Source organism: Cuculus canorus, chromosome 11 (genome assembly GCF_017976375.1).
Source record: "Cuculus canorus isolate bCucCan1 chromosome 11, bCucCan1.pri, whole genome shotgun sequence".
Lineage (NCBI taxonomy): Eukaryota > Metazoa > Chordata > Aves > Cuculiformes > Cuculidae > Cuculus > Cuculus canorus.
The window spans coordinates 14,688,743-14,710,000 of NC_071411.1; the positions used below are offsets into that span (position 1 = coordinate 14,688,743).

Below are 21,258 nucleotides of genomic sequence, written 5' to 3' on the forward strand. Positions count from 1 at the left end.
CTCCCCAGACGGGCTGCATGCTGCTAATTACAAGGGAAATCCTGACAGTGTCAAAGTCGGTGCCAAAACCTCACTGATCACAGTGATGCCGGGATCTCACCAGATGTCTGAATTGTTTATCCGTCTGGGGTTTTCTGTCCGGGTTGTTTGCTGGCCAGCCTTGACCTTCCTCCCCCCGCACCAGAAGAAGGGCTGTTTCTGACGCAGCTCTGTCTGCTTCTCTCTGATGGATCTTTGGCGTTTTCAGTTTGTTACAGCCAGGGAGGAAGAGAAGCATCTTATCCGGCTGTGTCTGTCTATGCTTTTCCGTTACCCAGACCTGGTGCCGGGCTTTTGAGCCATCATCTGTGCACTGAAATCCTGGCTTCATCTCTCAAGGGAGCACTGGTCCACGTAGCGCCCGTATGTATCCCCATGGAATGAAGCCGTGAGTTTTGAGGAACTTACTAGCTAAGGAGAGACAGGAATAAGAAAGTAATTTATTTTTTCATGCAAATCTCTGCTAGGAACTATTAGACTTTTGAAAATGTATTCCAAAGAAATGCAGAGATAGATTCCCGACCGGCATTAATCAGTGCTGATTAAGTCATGGAGCTACCAAGTTTCTGCCTGGTGAGTACTTTTCCTGTCATTGATTTATTGCCTTCCTTAGAAAAATAAGACCTGGGAAATAAAGAGTTCAAGTAAATTTGCTCAGTTACCCAGCCAACTGTTGACTATGGTACCAGGGATAATAAATGTTCAGGGGAAATTCCTTGTGCACGTTCATGTGTTGAGGTCAAAAACAGAGGTGTCTTGTGTGCACTTCAAATCCTCCAGAAGCTGTGGGTTGCAGCTCGGCTACAGCCATACGCGTAGGGCCTGTAAAGAGCGAAAAGCCGTGTGACTCCCTGAACACCTATGAGGCAGTGCACATGGACAGCACAACTGCAGCTCGGGATGCCTGCAGGGAGCCCGGAACACCACTTCTTTTGCTGGGGAAGAGGAAAATCTGCTTTTCCTTCTCAGCCTGCCATGAGAATGGCTGTGCTGGTGGTTGAGATCCAATATTTGCCACCAATACTCACACCGGTAACCGTCTGCGCAGTGCTGCTTCTTTCCTCTCATTCATAAGAGAACTCCTCAGCGTCTATGACTTAAGATTTGCAGAATTGTTTCTTGTGGGGGTTATTGTTTCCCTGCAGACACATGGCATTACGTTTAAGTCACTGGATACATTAACAACCACCATCTGTTTTTGTTTTTCAAATGGCAGCACATTATTTGTTAAATACTTTCTACCTCACCTTAACTTTAAGACATTTTAAGGCTAAAATCTGCAGAGCTGCACAGAGAACAACTCTTATCAGGTTTATCTGTTTGACTTAACAGTTTGCCAATGCCATTTGCCAGCTCTCTTTAGAGTATTTGTTTTATATTTTCATTAACCTGATGTGATGAGCAACTTTCAGAAATTTGTGAACAGTGCAGCATGAAGAATACAGCTGCAGAAGGCCTTCTGCTAGGGACAATGAATGCTTTGATTTTTGGGGATCCATTTTGTGCCATTACCAATGGATTTGGTGTCTGGAAGGAGCTTGTCACTTGGAGAAGACACCAGATCCTTTAAAGTATGCATTACCCTCAGATTTCTCAGCACTTCTTAGCACTTCTGAAAGTATCGCTAAGTCATGGTTAACAAATCCATCCATTTGCTATAACATTTTGCTAAATTTAAAAAGGACCTTTGCTTTAGTGTCAAGGAACAAAGTGAGATAACTCTTCAATATACAATTAAACTACAATGAAGGGATTTCTTCACCTGTGGTCTTTAACTCTTTCTCCCATTTGTTTGTTGAAGGCAAGCAGACTGTTTGTTTCATGTCCTATGACTCTCCCAGCTCACAAAAACACTCACTTGATGGGCCTTAACCATGCTTTCACATGACCAGGAGAGGAGCATTTATTGCTCCGTTACCCAAACTATGCACATGGTGACCATACATTTGCCGTATCCTATATTTTAATGAAAGCTGCATTGGTACAAATATTTGCCTATTTGCTTGCCAGTGGCACCTATCACCAACCTCATTCGGTGACAATGAACAAGACCTTTTTCTTCTCAGACCCAGAATATTTACATGTTTAAGCCCCGAGACTCAGCCCACCCCACCCTTTACTCCAGATCTTTGCCTCTGCACCACTACACTAAATAAATTAACAAGTTATCAACAAGACTGCCAGGCCACTAAAGGCTCCCCAGTGCTGAGGCTGTCATTGCCACTCAGGGCTCTGCCGGAACGTGACAACTTCACAGCAGAAGGTCACTCCCCCCAGTCACTCTCTCGCTGCTGCTTGGAGGCAACCATTCTGAGAAATGATTTGTGATGGTAGAATTGGAGGCACATTTGTTAGTTAATTCATTCTGTAAAACTCAAATGAGATGAAAAACAAGCATAGATCTGACAAATGGCATTTAATTATGCCTGAGCCTAAAATTCATAATACATATTTATGCTGCCCTAAGTCATTCGCAGCCAAGGTCCCTTTTATTCTCATAACTGAGTCCAATTGCTGATATGGAAAGCGGGGTTAGTGATGGGCTACTCCACATCCTTTCATCATGGTCTCTCCTTCTCTGTGCCTTGACTTCCCATTCCCTGCCCTCAACAGGCCACAGGCTTTCCCCATGCGATGTGGCCTAATAGCTTTACCTTAATAGATCAAAACAGTTTGGCTTCTAATCATGTCTAATCTTTACCTTCTTCGTAGACTTTCATTTCAGGCTTGGGCTCTAGGAAGGTAATAGGAAACTTTGCACAAGAACCGTGTCCCTGGTGAGCTGCACTACAGTCTGCAGAAAGGACTGGTTCTGCTGCTATAGAGTAACAAATGTAGTGCAACGGAAGAGTGCCTGCTTCTGCAGGGATGCTCAGAGAAATGATTAGTACAGCACAAATAGAACATCTTGCACTGATGCTGCAGAGGTTTGGGAGAATGTACAAAGCACAGGCTCCTGGGAAATGGGCACTTTGGGACATGTGGCTCATTAGCACATAGAATCTCTGACCTACCAAAATATTTGCAGGCACTTAAATGTAACTCTGAATGGGTTAAATATACACCTGCTTCCACCTTCAGCTGCTGGAAATCTATGGATGCTCCCTTTAGGGTAAAGGACTGAAATGTCTTTGACACAATAACATACGTTGCAACTCTGCTGAAGATGTTCGTATATTTTTATAATGGTTGGGTGCTTTTATTGTAAAAGTAAGCTATTCTTTAAGTCCTTCTCTGAATACAGCACAGAGTCTCCAGCCAGCATCCTGAGCAGTGCCTGACAGAAGAGAGGCTTAGGAGAAAAGAGTTTCCATCTTCTCCTTCCTGAACCTTTTCTCTCTGCAGTCAGGTACATTGGAAATACCGCTTGTGACCATGAGGTCAACAAGAGGCTTTTCCTCCTCTGCAGCAGGCTCACACACCTGCCTGACCACCCCTGGCTCTTGACCTCCTTTGCCACGAGACAGCAACTCCAAATAGCTTCATCTGATCTCTTGAACAGGAGTCTCTGGGGAGGAGCATCTCTCCCAGCAGCGTAGGAGGGAGGCAGTTTCGTAGCTGCCGCCCTGTCTCTGCCTCTCTTGGCATGTGACTCTGTGCAAGCATGGAGAGCGCTTTTCGTGCTTCTTGACATTATTGCTCTGCCGATGCATCGGAGACACTATCTCTCCTCCCCTCTTTCTTGGCACATTGCCACCCAAACTCACTAGGCAGCTTCAGTTTTTTTGTTCTCTGGTGGGAAATTTCATTTGACCCTTTCAAGTGGGACAAGAACAGATATTAGATTTGTTGACGATGAAGTGCTTTTATCTGGATTCAACAAAAGAGGTACAGTGAAAAGCTTGCAGCTGTTGAGCAAAAGCACTGCACCTATTACAGAGTTCATATGCATTTACAAGTGGCACATCAGTGAAGGCTCTCCTCACCCTAGCAGATGTATTCCCCTTCCATAGAAAAATTGTTAATCTTTCCATCAGTTCTGCATGCTTTACATACCTTTGAGAAAACATGGTGTTTGACTCTCTTGCCAGATCCTGCAATAACAGAAATGCTACTAACAGCTAAAAACTACATGGAGGTGCTTTATCTTTCTGTAAGTCTTCTAGGACTTCTTGATGCAGGATGAGACAGCAATTTAGAACACCTCAGGTTACAACTCAGGTTGTAATTAAATCTAAGACCACCATTATCCTATTGAATAGAAATCTACATATTTAGATAGATAGATAGATAGATAGATAGATTTCAGCTAGAATTGATTTTTTTGCTTGTATTCATGCACACACGCAAAGTCACACAGCTACTAGAACAATATGTTCTAAAAATTAAGGTAGCAAATCAACTCGGTCAAAAAGCAAGTAACTCAGACTTGGCAAAAGAGACTGCAAAAAATTCCCCAACCAACCCAACATAACTGCTATCTGACATCATACAAAAACCACACTTCATAATAAGGGCAATAAAGCATCTACTAAACAGAGAAAATCCTGATGAAATCTGGGTAAGGTTATAGCTTGATACAGTCAATCAATCATGCAAAAGTAGCAATAAGGATTTGCCCACATCCTAATGAACCAGGGACACAGGAGCGTGTTTGAAAAGAACAGCAAATTCTGTGCAAGCTCACCAAGGTGGCCCAAGCACTGGTAAATGGTATTACCTGAATGTCGAAGAGAGCACGACCACCCTTGAATACATGCTCTGTAGTGCGGTGGGTGAGGGCCAGGGGCTGCAAGGTTCCTATAAGTTGTGCAGATTAGATTTTCCTTAGAAACCCTCTAAAAACCCAGTCGTGCTGAAGCACAGTTTGCATTGGCTTTCCTCTGCCTATGGCTGTTGTTCTGGAAAAGGAGTAGGCACCAGGCAGGCTTCAGATGTTTCATAGCAGAGAAAGAATTCATACAGGGAGCATTCAGTTCTTGGCACTGATTTTCAAATATGTGGCTCTGCTTGGTATGAATCCTCCTGACTGCTGAAGGAGGTGATGGCACACTAATTTTGCAAACCCCTTTATGAAAAAAGCATGACAGCAAAGGAAGACACCAGGTTGAGGTCAAGTTTATGCCAGTGAACGGAAAGTTATGCTGGCAATGATGAGTCTGCTAGAATAAAATAAACAAGCTTCACCCTGTTCCTAAATGTCTCAGCATCTTATAATATCCACGTGGGTTTTTTCATGCCTGTGTTTGTCTTATTGACATCAATAATTAAAATTCCCTTGACCTAATTGACCTGAAATTTTTTCCCTAAGTGGTGTTAGGTGTCCCTTTTCTTGCTATGTACATGATTCTCAAGATAAACCCTTTACATTAATTTTGGCTTCTGACTTATCTTGTAGATGTATTAGGTCCTGTCTCTTTGTACATGATTTGTTCATATCACCAACATAAAGAATTTCTAGAGTTTTTGCAGGTCATTTAGTTCTTATACTGCACCTAATTGTCTTGCACAAATATGACAGTTCGGCTGCACAGGGTACGGAAGGTCAGAGCTCATGGGTTGCTCCTCCTATCCAGGAAGCGCATCCCTGGCTCCTTTTTGAAGCTTTGCACTCATTTGCAAAGTAAGGGTAACTTGTAGGCAAAAAGAAGAACATGTGCATTACTAGGTTTAGTTTTTCTTCTTTGCTGATCCTAGCCTTGAAAACTGATACAAGAGTAAGATGAAGAATGGGGAACTCACCTGCTAAGTCCAAAAACCTCACATCCTCAACCCCCAGGACATTAGAAGACACCTTTCTTACCTTCCAAGTCTGGAGGCTCCTGGTGCACAAAAGTAGCTCGGTGTTTGAGGTTCGGAGCATTTTCATGGGCAAGTGGTGTCATTTCGCAAAGCCTGCAGCCAGACCATAAAAGATTTTCATTGACTCCAACACAATTCAACATTTACTGTGCTATGATGAATGAAGTAAATGTTCAGCTAATTACTTACTTCATGCAGCTTCTGGTCCTAATATTAAACCATTCCTTCATTTTCTATTCCTGTGCCATTACCGAGTAGTAGATTATTTTATGGGATAACCTCATTTTCCTTCCCTTCTTCCGGTGCCTTTTAAGAAAGTGCCTTCTAAGGCAGACCTGGAGTTGGCATTAAAAAACACCTACAACTAATGAGCAAGACCTAGTTAGAACAGTTGGTGATTTTAGGCTCTCTCCTTATCCCAAGTGGCTCTGGCAGTTTCCTTTCATTCTTTAACATTGTTTGTATTATTTACACAGCTGTTTCAGTAACTTTTTTTGTGTTATACATTTATTTATTTCTTCCTAGTCTGGTGGGTTTTTTTTAATATTAACTTTCTCCCTTTAGATTTTAGAAAAGCATCAGTTTGTGTTTACTGCCTCAAAAATGATTTTCTTGTAATTAAAAACACAAATCTAACAGTGCCTACACTGACCTGTGTTTATGAGATGGATGCAGGGGCAGATTTTGAAAGCTGAACCATGTCATTTCAGGGGTTTTCTATTATTATTATTTCAAGGTCCAGGTGTCTAAAACTGTAGCATTTTTCTCACTTGTTTTTGCTAGCTGGTTTAAAAAAAATATTAATGCAGCTGTACATGTTATAGCTGTGTGTGCAACTGCCTGCTGGATTTACATGCACAATTACTCCAATAGCATACAATCCTCAGAGACTCGCACATGCAAAAAGCCTGTTAGCTATAAAGATGTTGGCACGGATGCTCCATTTCCATATGCAGTCACAATGAATATGCATATACATTAGGTGCAGAAGTGCACACACATTTTTGAAACTGGAGGCTTCAAGGTGAACCTAAGGAAGAAAAGACAAATGCTTTGAAGGAGGGTTTTAGGTCAAATTTAGTTAGCAAGAATAAACTGCTGGGTTGTACCTTATACCATGTGCCTTATACCAGTGTAACAAATTTTCTTCGGTTAAATGTGGGAAAACAGCACAGATTTACAATTTTCTTATTTTTGCCTTCACCTCTTTTTTGTGTTTACAATATTCTTTAATTTTTCCTTTCTGACTCTAATAGATGAAACACAGCCCAATGTAAATTTTGTCCAAAACTTTGAGGCACATTTAGTTAGCAGAAAAAAAAAGAGTTTCTGAGTACTTACATGTTTGAAAATCAGGCAAGCAAAGACTGTAAACATAGACATAGGTGTCTGAATTTAGGCACCTATTTTTTAAAACCTTGGCTTAGAAAATAAAGTATCTGAATGTATATAGATAATATAAATCACCAGTCACTTTTATTACATGTATGTTTATATAAAGATCTCGGAACACATTTTTAAAATGTAAACGTTTCTTAGTATGTTTAACTCTGTGTCTAAAGAAGATGTAGGACAGAAAGAAAACAAAAGTTTGACAAATGTTTCTGATCAATCCTGAAGAAATCAATAGGAATTCACTCACAGCGTGATTTCATTTAACTTTCCATGCTAGGAATAGTAACCTGGCTTTCTGTTAAAGCTAAAACATTCATACTTCTTAGTGAATTAATTCTCATGTCAACATACATCAGGCACGCAGAGAATGGCTTGGAGATTGTGAGGGGAGGGGAAGAAGGAGCAGATGGAAACTCGTGGAAATTATGTGAACTGAGTTGTATGGTTGGGTGACAGTTTTAGCAAAACTGGCTTCTAATAGAAATAAGGGGGGGTTCATCAAGACGCATATTTCTCTTATCCTTTGAAGGAGCAGAAAGCGTCTGTTTCTCAAACCATACTTTATTGCTTATTTGAAAGATATCTAACACCTGAAAACTGGAATGGCTTGGTAGAGAAAAGAGAAAAAAGCCACTGAATCCCAACCAGCGCATTGGTACCTTGGTGGGAGCCACAGCCTGGGTGCTTGGATGCCTCCCAGCCCTTCAGCCGTGGACCAAACACTGCCCAGAAATTCTGTATCTCCGCCTCGCACACTCTTAACGTGCTGCTGTAAAACAAGCAGAGGAGAGATAAGCCCAGAGAGGAAGAGGCTTGAGGCATGCAAAGCATAATTCTCATGAATGAGTGTGATTTTTTTTGGCCAAAAAGGAAAGTGTTTTGGCCCATAACTCAAATATCTCCACAGAGAATTTTGTTTTTGAAATGTCAGCAGGAATTTTTTTGCAAACAGTCAAAGACTTCACTAAAGAAAACCACAGCTTTCCACCTCCTAAGCAAGGTAAAACTGTTAGCGCTGCAAACTCTTATGTCAAACTTGCTTCTGCTCCCCTAGCAGACCAGAACCTTACATGGTGTATTGAAACCAGTGGAGCATTCAGACCCAGAGAACATCTGGTTTACAATATTTCCTTCTTGTTTATTCATGTTTGTGCTCCTGGAAGCATGTGCATTTGGGTCCGTAAGTGTTTGCGCGTGTGCATGCATGTCTGTTCTTATTTATTCTAAATATAAACTGGTTTCTGAAAGGACATTATTCATACTTAAATGAAAGAGCACTATCCTTCACAGAAGTTTGGCTCAAAATCTGAGCTTGACACAGAGTGCCATACTGGACTAAACCAAAGTGTGGAAACTGTTCTCCAAATACTGAAAGAGTCCAAGCTTGGATTGGTCGATTGCAAGGAAAGTTATGGATAATAAAAAAGATCCCAGCTTTGCTGCTTCATTGAATCCCCAGTTATATATAAAGCAGATGTCCTTTTTACAATATGTAATGCATAGGCTAAGAGACTGTATCAGGTAGTGATATCTGAGAGTGACATTCCTTTGAAATACACCTTTTAATCTTGTGTACACACAAAATTATGTGTGTGCACACACATGGAGTCTGTATGGCTTAAAAAGAACGGTTTATTATGAATTTTTCCATCAGCGTCTAGATTTGACTGTGGAATTCATACAGAACAGATGAAAAATGTTTTACTTTTAGGCTAATCTGATGACTGAGCCTGCTAAAAAGAAACACCACAAAATCCAGTTTCAGTCCAACACGCTGAAGAGCCTCTATTATTACCATCTTTACTTTTCCTTTTTTTTTTTTTTTTTTTTGCGGGCAAGGTATGAAGCAAGATAGCTGTGTCTGTTTAGCTGCCTGAACAATAGAAAAGTTTATGCAGCTCTTGAGCTGAAATGTTTGTGACAGTTTTCAATTTTAGCTCTTTTGATTTGGTAAGAAATCTGCAAAAATATGATTTTGAAAATCACCAGTTTCATGCTTTATTCCTTTCTCAAAATTAGAGTATATTGTCCAACTCCTCTTCACTTACTGTGTCTGAGGGAATCCTAGAGAATAGCTGGCAAGAATCAGTGCTGGGCTGTTGCTTAGGAACTGCCTGCGTTTCTATATTATTGCCTGATGTAACAGTTATATTGCCCACTTGCATCTGTTAACAAGCGATACAACAGGATCCACAGGTACCAATAAAGAAATAAACCTGGCATTTATTACTTTGCTTGAAAATTCATCAGTGCTTTTCCTGGCTTAGCAACAGGGAGGAAAACCATTTTGCTCAGGTGTTAATTAATAAAATAGGAGCTGTATTAACTCTTTTATCTATTTTATTTAGATTTATTTATTTTGCCACGGGGAAAATACATTGCGAGGATTGTAGTGTATTAGTATAATTACAATTTTGCAATGCCATAGAAAGGCAAGAAGTACAAGCTGTGGTTTGCTGGATTGTTTTTTTTGCTGTAAGCTGTAGTGTGAGGCAGTAAGACCATTCCTTTAATGTATTTTAAGCAGAAGTAGTGTGGGTTTGTTTGTAAAAGCAGTAGGACAGGTCATCTTTATTGAGTGCTGTTAGTAGACTCTTAGCAAACCCCGCGTTACAGATGAATTAGCTTACCTTAGTGGTGTCAGTACTGCCACATCCAAGCATGTAAAAAGGAGTAGATGGGATGATGACAGCACGAGACAGACTCTGTGACCACTTCCGTGAAAACTGTTTCTTTCTATATACAAATCAAGTTTAAAAAAACAAACAAAAATCAACTTTTAGGTTTCACTTATTAAAATTTTTCTTATAATAAAAAGATGCACTTTTTTTTTTTCCAATGAAAACCAACACACAAACTCACATAATTTTATATGTTGGGCCTGCAAGGAAAGCACCGACAATTCTGGGTCTTAAACTAAAGGGAACTGGCAACGCTTCACAGCCTAAACTCCAGCAGATCATCCCTCACCTGAGTGCGACCCAAAGCCCAGCACAGCCACTGGGCAGACTCCAGTTCTTGGCTCAGCCTTCAGTCCTATGACCCTAACGGGGTAAGAGGTGTGTTTGGTTTATGTCTGCTGTCATTACAGTACATGTTCACTCTCTGTGTGGGAATCCTGCGCTGCTGCGGGCACAGCTCCTGCCCAAGGCTCTTGACTGAACTGCTTTTACATTCTACCCTCAACAATAGCCTTTCTGCATTTAGAGGAGACGTAATAAAAATTGTTGCAGCCCAACCCCAAGTTATTAAGCATGAGGAAAAGCATGGGAGGAGTTGCAGGGAAGAGCAGACTCTGTGACTGTTACTTTTCATAAGAAAATTTGCTCATAGGAGTACAGCTACTGCTTAGAAGAATTAGGCTTTGCTCTATCTGGGGGGATAGATTTGCAAGGGAAAGGAGTTTAAACTTCTGATTTGCCGTTCCAGTCCTTCTCCACAGGCAGAGGTATTGTGTTGGAGTACCGCAAAAGCTGAGGTTGTTCAGCGAAAACAAACGAGGGGGTGTATGCTCATCACAAGGCATGGGGATTTATGAATGCAACTCACATTAGTGTTAATGGGAGTTACATGCGTAAATCCCTGCCCTTCAACATGATAATACATAATATACCCCTTTATTTTTAATTCACTAGGGTCTCAATTTTGAAGCATTTTCACATAGTTTGTCCTAATTATAATCGTTTTTAATGACAGCTTAAAAATTTCACATGACTGTCTTATCACATACGGTACTTAATTTCTCAAGTGAACAGTTTCAATGTGGTGTATTCTGGGAATTTTGAGAACTAAAACACTAAGGAAAAAACTACTTTGTATAATGAAATGAGATGTTATTTTTCCACTATGTTTTATATACAGTGGAACAGAGTTTCTCATAGCAATGGTGGCCATTTTGAAAAGAGCTTAGAACCAAGATATTTTTTGATTTGGAAAGTTATCAGCTTAATCTCAATTTTAAAGATCATGTCTTTTTTGTTTTTCTATCTCTCATGGCCCGTACTAAAGCAAATTAGTAGGTAATTACTAGTTAATGGAGGCTTTGAGGAGCTTTCAGACTGTGGACCATCTTTCCTTTTCTGTAGGACCTCATAAACTCCAAATACAAAGCTACAATATCATTATTTGGACACTCAACAGAGAAGTATTTGCACGTTGACTTTTAAGGACAAATGGCCAAGTTCAGAGCACAGCCACACACCCAACATCAAACACTTGCCCTTGCCTTCAGTACCTCATTTGTGTAGGTAAAATAGTTGTGACCAGGCTGAGAGGTCCTGCATTGCACACCCTAACAGAGGGACGCAGTTGAACATTCTCTAAGGTGCCAACCTCCTGTAGCATCCCAAGGATCTGCCGATCTTTTTCACGTGCCTCATAAAGCATCCCCAGAGTGGCCACTGACTGCAACAGACATGGAATTAGACCAGCAACAGCTGCAAGTCCCATTTGAAGCATTTCCCTGCTCTGCAACCAGAGCTTTAATTTCTGTTATTTCAGTTTCTTGAACTAATGGTTTTCTATTTTATCTGTATTTTGACTGAGTCCAGAGTTATTTTTAGTTCTTTACTTCCAGAGGGAATAATGTGTTTTTTACTCCTTGCAGGTATAGGAAGGGCTGCTGCCAGCAAATAAGTAAATATCCTGTAAAGACTTCAAAACCACGCTAGGTGACTTAAGAACTTAAGCAGCATTTTCACGAGTGCCAGAGCTGGTTAGATGACAAGTACCATTCTTAGCTATAGGTAAGTAATTACTTTTTTAAATCTAAGGATAACAGGTATGATTTCGAAAAACATTCTCAACAATTAACATTAGTGATTAATAATATTTTAAATGATTGATTTCAACAGTGCTCAAGAAGCAATTTATTTAGTCATGGGAGAAAACACTCTATGTCTTGAGTTAACTACACATCTTCAGGCACTCTCATTCTGAACAATTTAGAAGGGTCACAGAAAGTGAATAGAACTTAGACCTTAGCCATGAGCACATTCTTGAAAATTTTGTCTGAAATCAAACTTTGGCCTATGGCTAATCTTGCCTGTGTCAAACTAGTTTTCCATTACTGAGTGAGAAAGAAAATATTTTATATATACTTTAATTATTGAACAACCATGGCTATAGAGGAGAAGTATCTTGCCAAATTAGTAGCGTTCAAATTGTCACCTTTTATAAAGGGTATATGATAAAAAGCAATGTAGCATTCATTTGTTACCCATTTTTATGGGTAGCTTTAATCTGTTTTGTATGTAGACACCAGTTGTTGGTATTGTTTCCACTACAAGAAAAATAATTTGGCTGCTGCTGCAACATTTTAAGCTTTCACTGTTACTATAAAAACAATCTCAAAGAGATTTTTTTAGTCTCCTTGTATTACTGGTTTGAAAGGACTTAGGAAGTAAAAGTTTAAAACTGCCTGGTAACAGACAAATCACTTTTAAAAGCCAGCATTGTACTGGCCTGGGAGTGCTACAGGAAAAACTACTTTAAAAAAAAAAAAAGGAAAATGCAACAGTACAAAAGCTAAGCAAGCCTAATTATTTTTTAAACAAATATATGGAGGTAATCTACAACTATGAATGCATGAGAGGACTTTCCTTACATGTGAATTGTCATGTCCATGTTGGAATAGGCATCCAGGCAGAGATCGTCTTCGTAACACTGCTCCCAGTAGAAAGACATTTCAGTGTTTGAGTAATGTGTTTTAAAACAACAACATACTTTTTCTGAATGCATTAAGGCTGAAGTTTTCAAACTGGAGTACCTAGAGTTAGACCTGTCTTGTGACAGCACAGAACTGTCTCTGATCAAGAGTTTTGGTGTAGCCTGGGGCTTTTTGGGTAGTCGTGTTAAATTACACACTTTCAGCAACTGCAGCTAAAATTTTGTGCTTTTGCAATTTTGGAGGAGAGGTATATCTATAATGAAAGCTTTGCCTGAGGTCTTTGAAATATTTGAAGAGAATAGACAAGGATTTCCAGTGGAGTACAAGAAAGAGAGGAGCAAATGTCCAACTGGGATTTAAAGGGATTTGGGTGTTCGGCTCCTGCAAACTTCCTCTGAAATCCCAGCCCTCTTTCCTAAATGATGGCTGAATCTCGACAGATTTCATGGTTCAATTTGGCTGGTTGTGTGCATCCGCTTAGGCTGGAAGCTGGCCCAGGAATTTCATTAGACCATGAGAAGTTTCCAGGAGAGTTTTCAGCTCTTGGTTCCCAGGTATCTGAGGCTTTGCCACTTCCACTTCCCCCAGCCAGAAAGCACAGAGACGTGCAACCATTTGCGAAAAAGGCTGGCCAAATCCTTTCTGAATCAAAGGAATATTCATGTTTTTGGATCAAAGACTAGGGGAAAGATTTGACTAGCTCCTGCTTTCTCTATCCTATGCTGCCAATGTCTGGTCCTAAATTACATCCACCGGCCAATGCTGAACATCCTATGAAGGTTATTTCTTAGTATAAGTAAAATAAATAATATCAGGTTTTGCTCCTTAAAAGGAAGCATGCAAACCTGTTCTTTGGCATATTTTGTTTTTAAGACTCAAAGTCTCCATTTTCAAATCAGTGTGCCTAGAGCCAGGCTCCAAAATCTTTCTTGATGCATGCAGCCAAGCAAGCATCTTTCTACGGAAAACGGATGAGCACCTGCTGCTGCTCCTCCTGACACCCATCTTACTGCAAACTAAGTTGCTTTTGTGTGGGCCAAGCACCTCCATCTGGCCTCAAAGAACTTTCCAGGACCCAAGAGAAGCTGAGGAAGGTGCAGACATAGACATCAACATTGACGTATTTACGCTGGGGTGGCTCTCAGAGCTCTAGCTGTGTCCCAGGCACACTGCTCATGTGGAACAAAAAGACGGTTGCTGTGTCAGAGGGCTCACACTGAATGTGCCAGACTCCACATTACACTCTCAAAAGGCTAAAACAACGCTCTGGCAATTAGCACATGTAAAGCCCTCAGCTATTTATGTCCTAGGAAATAGCTTGGATTTTATTATTTTTGGGTTAAGTCATCCCAAAAAGCAGCAGTTATTTGCCTGCTATCTATTGATGTGCTGTCTTGATCTTTAATCAAGGCCGAGGGGGATACATTTCCACCTTTAATCCTTCAAACTTTCTAATGCTTTCATGTACAAATGTATACAGTAACTTGGCGTTAGCATTCCACAAATATGCAAATTGTCTGTCAGATTGGACAGGCTGCATGCATTTGAAGTTGTGTTGACAGCCTACAGAAAAAAGACATTCTCAGCTCAAACATGAACAAGATGTTTATATCTTTTTTCCCTAAAAACATACATTTTATGTTTTAAGCAGAGATGGGAGCAAACTGCAAAATTTGGATCAAGACATCTTTTGCACCCATAAAATTTGGGGATGTCTGCATCAGGGGATTTTGATTCAGCTGGCTCTTGGAAGGGGGAAATTCAGCTTAGTTCTGGCTTATGTTCCAGCCTTCACAAAATAGAAAGGGAATTTGCACATGAGCCTCTGTTTCCAAGTAGGTTAACGCATATAAGAAGTAGCTCAGAAGGTGTCATTATACTCTAGATGCAGCGAGCTTTGCAGTTGGTGGCAACAGCAGTTACCTGACAAAGTACCATCTTGCCAGTCAACAGAAAAGGAAGCTGTAGAGCCCGGCATCACTCCTGGCCTGAAGAAAGAGAACCAGAAACAGCAATGGGGAGATCTAGCGGATGATGGTTATGCAGGGAGCACTGATAGGCACAGACACAGAAGGTGAGGGCACAGATTAATCTAGGCATCTATCATCATGATTTAGACCCTCAGAAGCTCTCACCCGAGGGCTGTAGAGTCCTGCAGACCCTCCAATGGTATCAACATATGCAGGTGTTGATATGAATCCAGATGAACTTGTATTCTGCTTTTAAGCAGATGCCCTATACCACGCAGCCTCATAAAAGCAAGGCGCTTGTATCTCCTGGGCTTCCAACAAACGTCATAAATGAAGAGTCTTAAAGAGTTTTGTCAGTAAGGTTACAGACAACTGCCCTCTTTGGATAAATATTTCTACGTATTTTAATTAAAACCAATCTGATAGTCAAATGCAGCTAAATACTTCTCTGGATTCCTTGACTTGAAGGACTGAACTCTCTCCTTTACTCCACAAGCCTACCATGTGGGTATAGCAAACTAGGCACCTATGGCTCTGGCATATTGTCCATTCCAGTGCCAGTGTAATATTATCCTAAACTGTGACTTGACGTGGGAAAAAAAAAAAATGGTGTTTAATAACTAAGTGCATTGAGCACTGTGATTCAAATGGGAACCTTATCTAACAGTTGCATTTTGACTCTCTGCATCTAGACATCCTGTACAAAGCACCATAAGGTCAGGATCTTGGTACACAGGCTTCTTCTACAGCTCATAAAATTAGTTTCAGTGGTAAGGATCCACTGAAAAAAAAGTAGGAAATATCCCACATGGCATCAAGGCCCCATGAAGCTAAAGAACCTGTGAAGTAATGAGTCTCTTTAGAGCACAAGTTGAAAATCTGCCAATTAAAAATCTTTGCTGCAGCAAACCACAGAGGATTCGAAGGATTGTAAAGTTGAAAGAGGGAAAATTAAGAACTTTAAATACATTTTACAAAAAACACTAGAGTTTTCCTTTCTTCACTGTCAGAAGACCAAAGGGAAAACATTAGACTGGGGATCTTCCAGCACTGTCTAGCATATTTCCCATGGCTGTGTAAGACAGGCATGCCTGTGACACCCTGGGAGCTTGGGTACCAAGTACCTTGGCTCCTACAGGAGCTCCCTGGACATCCACTCTGTGCTTTGTGGTTCCCACAAACCCAGTCCTAGAAACCTCCCAACTCATTCTTATTCACAGACGCACATACCTTAGGTTTTCCATGTTGCAGAGAATGCTGTGAAGCCACGCTATCTCTGAACTCCTCTGGTTGGCTTCTGGCACTTGTGTATTGACCAGTTCTGGGTCATATACCAGAGCTGTCTGCCGAGACCCTGAACCCTGGCCAAAGACCCTCACTTCACATTCCAGCATAATGAGTGCTGGATAACTGTTCCCTTAATCAGGCAGGCAAAATTACTAACATAAGGCCATTGAGCACAGAAACAAGGTCACTTCATATCTCTCTGGAGAGCCTTGTAAAGCTGGAGCTGCTCAGCGCAACCCAGAGCGGCAGGGGAGCTTGCGAAGTGCATGTTGGTATTAAGGAATTCAATCTTCAGTTACTCTAGCCCATATTTAAAAGGCCATTTTGGAGGCTTAATTCTCTTGTATTGGTATGGATTGTTTGCCAATGGCAACAGTGCGGAAAAGATCAGCAGCGTCAGATGGAATACCTTCAAAGAATGTTCTCTGGTAGCTTCCCAAAAGTCAAGAAAGAACAACTGGTGCCAGAAGAATGGCTCAGAATAAGAATGAGGAACAATAAGCGTACCGGGAGCCTAGTCTGACAAACAGGAATATAAATGTTTGCAGGATAAGGCCTCAGAGCTGCTACGACGCCAATGATTCGTGTGGTCTTCAAGAGAGTTGACAGCAGGAACTATGCCTTTGCTTACTTCGTAGGAGTAGATAACTCAGCAAGAGCAGAGAAATCATTTGACAGAGGCCAGATTCAGAAGGCATCTGAAATGTCTTTCTTTAAAGATAATCATGTTAGGAATCAAAAGGGGTCTAATGTTAGAGACTTGCCTTTCAAATGCAACAAATGATTATACCTGTCAAGATTTATGGACAGATTTATTTATGTTGACAGAGGGACCACTAATAGTTTGACAAATGAGAAGTCTTGACAGATACAACAGATATGTTCAAGTATATTTCCTCCTGTTTGAAATAGGAAATGAGTGAGTTATGACAAGCCTGTAATGTATATTGATATGACTATTCCTGGGCTCCATCTACAGAAGTAGATGCATTTGATGGTGCTGGATATTGAACTGGAAGCCCAGTTATAATTCTAATTATCGGTAACCCTCTATCCTCCTCCATTAAGTATTTAAAATGGCTAATTTAGAGAAAACAGGAAGGAGAGTGTTTCCAGCTGGTGCTCCTGGATGGAAAACTCACCCTCTGAAGTAAGGCAAGAATATGGAGAAAAGAAATAGTAGTATGTCAGGAAGCTTTATACATGGAATTATTGCTAGGCAAAGACTTTGTAAATTCACAGCAAACCACTCCCCAGCACAGAGTGCCCAGCCACATTGTAATGAAACATCTGGCCAGCTCCAGCTAAGGAAGTAGATCTATGCCCAGGACTGCTGGAATCTTGCACCAGGGAACAATTCTATGCTAAAATCTCATTCAGAGGAGGTATAGAAAAGCTATCGCTATGCACTAATGTCTGATCAAAGTCCAGTCCGAGGAACAGAAAGACACCAACAGCTTCAACGCACTTTGCCTCAGGCTCGGAGATCTTTCAGGAGTTTTCTGTAGGAGTGTGCAACCAATACATCTCCAGCTGTGAAAACGAGAACAATCCGTTAAGTGTTGCTCTGCCATGCAGCAGCCTTTAAATTCTACTTTCATTTAACGGACAGTGAGTGACCCTTCATTTAAGTGCAAAATTTCCAACCTTCTCAGAGTGTGTCTGGCTCTGACCAAGCCAACAGAGGAGAGACTGGAAGAAGAATCCCACTTTGTTGTTCAAAGGGCTGTTGTCCTCGCCAAATGGGAGCATGGTAAATGTTGATGAAACAACACTTGGTACAAGACCAGTGTCTGTTATGTGCAGTTGGTTTGGGTGCCAGACCCACATTTCCAATCAACAATGGGACGAATTACCATGTTCCCCAAGGCTTTGCAATAAACACAAACAAGCAATTAAACAAACACATGCTCTTGTCACTCAGTAATTCAACTCTTTCCTGATCCCTTAATAAAAGCTGATCAAGTTTCCACATATTAGTGTGACTTTGCACACTCGATTGGTTTATCGCATTAAGAACCCATTCTGTGTCTTTGGCCGATTAAAGTCAATCTGGCTACCCTCCCTGGAGATCCCCTCAGGAAGGGGTAGGTAGCAGGCATTTTCAAACTAGGAGCGTGTCTGACATCGAAATGCATTTAACTAAAGCACAATGGGTAATGTTGTTCATGCAAAAACATTTTGGTGTTTCAAAAAACCATTAGAGGGCATCAAGGGAGGACTGGAGTTTTGAAAAAGAATGAACCTTGACAGGCTAAACTAACTATTGCTCTTTCACCAGCACACTCGCTTGACTGGAAAACTCCAGAAGGTCTATTAATTATTTTGGATTTGTTCATAGAAGTTGTCTGAGCTGGCAATTGCCAATTGCATGAGTCTGTGACATTCCAGGGGCTGATGGTGCCATCTCCTTCACATAAATCTGTTAAATTACTAATACGCTGAAGTATCTCAGCTTAAAACCCACTCTCGTTCTCCTTTATCAATTTTGCATCTGGTTTTCTCCGAGGCTGAAAAACAAAGCACACCCAAAACACTTACCTCCTTGCCAGTCATTTTGTGCACGCTGTTCTTTGTTAAAAAAAAAAAGTCTGCTCTGTAATTACCAGACACAGCCGTGGGAGTGGTTAATCTTTTAAAGCAACATTATGAATTATAATACCAAGTGTATACTTCACTGTGGTAATCCTGCAGTAATGCAAGCAATATTAGCATGTTCTGGGAGGCAGAGTACTGCCAGGGGACCACAGATGCTTGCAGGAGAAGAAAAGGGGAAGATTTCACAGTAATGAAAACGATGTTGTGTTTAGTCCCACAAGCTAAAAACAAACTAAATATTTATGATAAAGGGAAAGAATAAGGAGGATTATGGTGTCATTTACTGTAGAATAAAATATTACTTAATCTAAACATTTACATAAATAACAGAAGGATAATGCATGCTGAATTTAGATGGTTCAAAGAGAGGAGGTAATTAACTGTAACAACAGCATAAGCGTTGCTGTGTGCAGTGGTGGGTGCTCCTGGGTCTGGGCACTTTTTCTCTCTCCGGGACACAGCTCATCACAGCGGGACACCATTATTTGGCGATACCAGACCTCAAATAAATAAAGCTACAAAGAATGGAAAGACCTGGTCTTGCCCTTTGGTAGAAAAGCATCGATTTCATCCAAGAAGATGATTTTCTGGAGTAGATCTCTACCACCTAAAAGTGAAGAAAAATAGCATTGTTTCAGGCAGGCTCTTAGATGCTGCCCCAAAAGAACACAAAGCCAGCTGAGGTGGGGTGTAGACACCCAAATTTTACCCAGGTTCCCAGGTTCATTGCTGCTGAGCTCAGACAGCAGCTGATCTGTTTTGCTGGGCCTCATTTTTCTGACCTTCTGGCTCTCCTTGGGACCTCAAGCTTGGCTCTGGCCAGACCCAGAAACCTTTGGACAGAGCTGTCAGGCTCAGCACCTACCCCGACCTGTGTTATCTGATGGGCAGAAACAGAACATCATGCCACCAGTCTCCAGGCTCTTCTCAGGACACACACCGTGGGTTCATATCGCTCCTGCATGCAAAGTAGCTGTTAAAGCATTTCCCCCTCTATCCTAGCTTCATTTAGTCATGTGTGCCCTCCAGCCCAAGCAATCCTGCATGACCCCTGCAGTAGTCCAAGTCCCATTGAAGACCTTGACTTTGATTTGGGGTACTTGTCTGCAAGCAGATAACTTGCTGCAGGATCCTGGCCAATTCTTCTGGAGGCAGAGGTGATGTGGTTTAACCACATCTTTCTGCAACTGAATTACAGCTCTATTTAAAATCTTCTTCCTTCAAGACCAAAGTAGAGTTCATTAATTAGTTATATTAAATTTCCAGTTGGAAACCCTTATTATTTTTGCATTTGGGTTCTACTTTGAAGTAGAAAGGAATGCATACAAGGGAGTAAAATAAAAATAATTTCAGTTATTAGGTAACATTTGAGGTAGCTTTATTTCAGCATCCTAAAGAACATAATGAAGAGTAATGTTGTTAGTGCAGAATTTGAACCCTCCTAAGGAATCCCATAACTATCATTCTCCAATAATATTTTTAAAAAGATTCAGTGAATTTATGAAAAGAATACAACTTTATACACCATACAAGTATTTTATAAGGAACAGTCTACGAGATTGACACGGTAGAAATAGCACTCTGAGGTACTACGTTCATCTAAATATTCTTCAGCAAAATGATACATTTGGAACCATAGCACAACTCTCACGTAGAAGAATGCCAAACGAGAAAGGACACTGAGTCACTGTGGTGTTTCTCCAAACCTAACTGCAGAGAGAGGGCTATTTTGCAAAGAGACCCAAACTGGAATTCAAGCTCGTATCGGGCTGTGCATTTAAGCGCGGCTGGTAAACTACTGTGCAACTGTTTGAGAGAGAATTGATTTTTCTCTGGTTGAAATGTGCTAAGATCCCATGGTTTATCTGAAGAATTAAACCTAAAGATAACAGTTTGGTAACCCAGGGTGATGTTTACAACTGTACTGAATGTGACAGCTTTCAAAGTATTATGTATATTTCTAAGGCTGTACATGTACAGCTCTGACAGCATGTCAGTTATAATTCTTGTAAAAAATGGATGTAATTTATTATGGTTCAAATATAGAATAAACTACATAAATGCTTCACCATAAAATACTAATTTCCTCATTGCTGAGGGGCTCATCTGCATTCTAAATAGCAGTAAAGATGTTTTAATTGAATAGGTTTTTCTTCACTGTTACTGTCAGCTTCAACATGACTTGCTAGGGTTAAAATAGATGCACGGAACTAGAGGAAATCTCCAAACAACAGACTAGAGCCTTAAACACAAACAGGACAACTATACTACCAGAACTTAGGGGTGAGCTGGGTTTTCATGTTCTTGGGGAGCAGCAATGGAGGTTACTCATGTGTGATTGATGGTGCTTGTGAATAATACCAGTTGGCAGATATTAGTAACACTTTGTCTCACTTTTTGCTCAGTTGTTCACTTTTCTGTGTTTGGCATGTTTTCATGTTTTTAATAGGAATTTTTCAGCCATGCATCTTTGACACAAAATAGGATGAAATCTGATGCCTCTGATTTTGAAGTATTTTGTAACTGGCTGTGTATGACATTAGTACAAAACTTATCGTA

General features: G+C 40.7%; 1 long non-coding RNA gene across 1 annotated transcript in view; it reads left to right on the top strand.

Moving 5' to 3' along the window:
* Positions 1-445: 445 nt before the first annotated feature.
* The window catches only part of LOC128853320 (uncharacterized), a 48,665-nt gene continuing 27,852 nt past the window's right edge, over positions 446-21,258 (top strand). Inside the window, exons 1-2 of the long non-coding RNA XR_008451778.1 lie at positions 446-612; positions 11,783-11,921. This is a non-coding gene — a long non-coding RNA (uncharacterized LOC128853320). The remainder of the gene's footprint in view (positions 613-11,782; positions 11,922-21,258) is intronic.